Source organism: Humulus lupulus, chromosome 3 (assembly GCF_963169125.1).
Source record: "Humulus lupulus chromosome 3, drHumLupu1.1, whole genome shotgun sequence".
Lineage (NCBI taxonomy): Eukaryota > Viridiplantae > Streptophyta > Magnoliopsida > Rosales > Cannabaceae > Humulus > Humulus lupulus.
The window spans coordinates 79,265,367-79,269,748 of NC_084795.1; positions in this window are offsets into that span (position 1 = coordinate 79,265,367).

Consider the following 4,382-nt stretch of genomic DNA (forward strand, 5'->3'; position numbering starts at 1 on the left):
AAAGAATCATCATAGAATAATACTTTAATTTTATTGATAGCTTTCAAGAGTACAAGCTTTATTACAAAATAAAGATTTTCCCAACAAGGCACATAAACATGGTAATCATGTTAGGATCTCTTTTTCCTTTTCTATAGCATTTACCTCATTCTCATGTGGGTCCTTTCGGTACCTACACACTCTAGCATAGTGCCCGGGTTTTCCACAAACAAAACAATGACTTCTCACGTCTTTGAATTGTCCATGATCTTTCTTTGGACCTAAAGGGTTCCCACTACCCCTTTTGTTGTTGTTGTTGCCCTTTGGATGCTTGTGTGAAACCGCATTGGCCTTGGAAGTCTCATCTTTAGACTCATTCACACCCTTGTCTCTTATTCTCGATTCCTCTTCAATTCTAATGTGTTTTTGGATCTCTTCCAAAGTATAATCCTCATTCTTATGGAGGATTCTTTTCCTATAGCTCCTCCAAGTTGGTGGTAATTTTTCCACTATTGCACCAACTTGGAAGGCCTCAAGAAGCTCAATCTTGAGAACTTTCAACTTGTTCACAATCACTTGTAACTCATGAATTTGAGGTAAAAGAGTTTTCCCATCAATGAAAGAAAATTCAAAATATTGAGAAATTAAGAATTTTCTTGTACCTTCTTCCTCAGCCTTGTACTTACTCTCCAATGCATCATAAATCTCCTTCGCGGATTTGGTATTGGTATACAGATCATATAGCCTATCGGATAGGGCATTAAGGATATGACCCCTACAAAGAAGGTTATCCTCTTCTCTCTTCCTTCTTTTCTCCACCTCCTCGGGAGTGTCTTTGTCGGATGGCTCGGCTAGGGGTGTCAAGGATGACTAAAGGATGTAGGCTATCTTGAGTGTTGTCAAAAGAAATTTCACCTTGTCTTGCCACCTAGTGAAATTGGATCCATCAAACCTATCCAACCTCACTAGGTCGTGGTTCATGATCTTGATGGTCTCCCCTTCCATTGAAACAAAGAGAAAATAAGCTTTTGATTGTTAGAGAATATATATTATTGCTCAATGGAATTATGGAAAAACCAAATACAACTCTATGCAAAAATACAATGGACAAGATAATATTGATTAAATAAGTATTACAACTCAATTGCTCAAAATACAAGTAAATAAAAAAGATGTGGAGGAAGAAGATTACAAACTCAATACTATAATAATACAAGTAAATAAGAAGAACAAGAGGAACAAAAGAATGAAAACACAAACAAACTCTCACATAACCAAAGTGTAGAGTAGTGGGGATCACCAACTTGAACAAGGTTCAAGACCTTTGTCCAAAAGCTTATTTCCCCCTATTCTCTAAGCACTAAGGGATCTCTCTAGGAAATAGCTCTCTGGAATAATCAAGCCTCAAGGTGTATTTTTCAGCCAAGTGCTTTGTGGATGAAAAATGGTGTGTCTTATAAGTGAGCATTAGGCTCCTATTTATAGAGTTTTGAGAGACCCTTTGAATTTCAAATTCCACCAACCCTCATGGCTGTTACCAATGATTAATTAGATGTTTTATGGAATTAAAATAGAGATTTGGGAGTTACTCGGCTGTTGGAAACGTTCAAAATTGGATAAAAACTGAAGTTAGAAAATGCTGTCAGCCGCTCAGGCTGCGGCCTGAAAAATACGAGCCGCGACCTGAAAAACTCAGGTCGCGGCCTAAGACGTTTTTTCAGCAACCAATTTTCCAACTTCGGCAAAACATTCCAAATTCATTCCCACTTGATTTTGTAACTTCCATACACATTATGGGAGTTAAAATCACATCTCTAACAGCCATATTTCACATATGGCTTTAAGAAATTCAAATCAAATTGTGTAATATCAAATCTACACATTATTGTGTAATATTTGGGAGTTACAAACTTGTAACTGATTTTGTAACTCCAAAATATGTCACATTTGGACACACACATGTGTCCAATTCTGTGACTCTCAATAATATGTTACAAGGTGTGACAAATCACATTTTGTCACATTATTTAATATAATATTATATTATATGAAATAATATAACATTTTTTACCCTTGCCTTTATTCTTGCAAATTCATTTTCCCTTGTTAGGAAGATTATCCACCACATTGGCCTTTAAAGTCTCACCATTAGACTCCACCTCGTTCTTATCTCTAGAACGATATTCCTCCTCAATCCTTAAGTGTTTGAGGATTTCCTCCAATGAAAACTCATCATTCTTATGGAGGATCTTCTTCCTATAACCCCTCCAAGAAGGAGGCCACATGGCTATTATGGCACCAACAAGGAATTACTTCGACAACACAATATTGAGTGTAGACAACTTATTCACAATAATTTTTAATTTATGTATTTGGGGGAGAAAGGGTTTCATATCATTAAACATAATTTCCATATATCTAGTTATAAGTAATTTCTTTGTACCTTCTTCTTTCGCATTGTAATTTTTCTCTAGTGCTTCCCAAATCCCCTTTCCAGCCTTGGTGTTGGTGTACAGATCATATAGCCGGTCTAAAAGTACATTGAGGATGTGAACCCTACATATCAACTCAGCTTCTTCGCGCTTCTTTCTTTCCTTTGTGAGTTATTGAGTGTAATCTTCTTTGACGTGTTCCATGGGCTTTAGGTCTTTATCTAGGACATAGAAGACCTTGATAGCTGTTAGAAAGAACCTAATCTTATCTTGCCAATGAACAAAGTTTGCACCATCAAATTTATCCAACCCAACAGAGTCTTGAGTCTTGAACTTCAAAGCCAAAAATGAGTTAGATTCTTCCACGATGTTGTTTCTCAGATATTAGAGGATTAGAATGTTGGGGGAGAGTGAGATTATACCACCACAAAATCTAGAATCTATAAAAATTTATGCTTGACAAAAAAAAGAAAATTAGAGTTTAGATGACGCAAACCCTTGTAGATGATCAAAGTTCTTTAGTCTTCTTAAAGCTTCAAAACCCTGATTGAACCACCACTTTGAACTTCTTATTCTTCCTTGTAGAAACACAACCAATTGATTATACACAATTTGTATCACTATTCTAATTCTCTATTTTCTAAGAGGAAACTGGAATTGGGATTGAACAAGCCCTAAACTCACAAAGTCAAGCACTTTCTTTATGAGTTTCTTGGAGAAAACTTGAGATTCTTTAAAGCTAGGGAGAGAGGTTAGAGAGAGATTGGAGAGAGTGATCAAGTTTTCCAAAACTCTACGAGGACCATTTTATAGTTTCGGCACCATGATTAGGTCTAACCAATAGGTTTAGAGCTAAAGATCTCTTTATTTGGAGCTTAAAATACGTGTCTGTATGGACACGTCAGGCGACGCGTCGCCTGTCTGTAGGCGATGCCTCACTTACTAGCAGGCGAAGCATCGCCTGCTGAGATTTTATGTCCCTTTGCATCTAGGTGATGCAATGTCTCTAAGGATGCAACACATCGCCACCTCCTTTGACTTGTGACCCCTCCAATGGGCCTAATATTGCTCCAAATGCTACTAAACTTTTTGGGGATCCTAGATACCTCAATGTATCATTTTGAACCCAAAAACACATTTTTTAAGTGCCTACAATTGAAACTCAAATTTTACATCTTCACTATGTGTAATTCACTAAATGTTATATACCTAGCTAATATAACAACATTTATCATTTGTATTTAACCAATCATAAAAGTATGAACATAAATTGATTCAATCGTGTTCATTAGATTCTTAAAATCTTAGAGAGCTCCATCGGCTGCAAGGAGGTTCTTGAATATTTTTGAATGCATTGTAGATGGGATTATTTTGTTTAAACTATAGTTGGAACTTGACCTTCTCTGGTTGCAAACTTCAAATAAACAATACACCATCGTGCTTCTTTTTAGCTTCCACAATTACGATAAAATATCAGTCTTGATCAAGAAAGCATATAAAGTATCTATTAAAAAGAAGCACATTCACATATATTAAAAAGTGCATACCTAGACTTCCTAAATGGCAGAATAAAGCTCGTAGGAATCAAATCACACCCAAAGCTTCGTTAAGCACCATCGCATCGAAGATTCTCGAGAAAATAAAAGAAGTCGAGAAGCCATATTTTTTTATGATAAATCTGGCAAATCAATAATACATTAATCTAATTATAATTAGTTTTTAATTATTTTAATTTTAATTTTTGATTGAATTTAATTTTAATTAGTTTATCATTATTTTCTAATTTTTAAAATCAATTTAAAATATTTTTTAATTTTTTAATAGATTTTAAATACTTTTTAATATTTAGATAATTTTTTAAATAAAAATTAAAAATTATTAACATGGACCAATCATGTATTGCTATATATGCATTTACTTGGCACTTAATGGCTAGCTACCTCCTGCTGTCAAAAAATATTGACGAAAGGT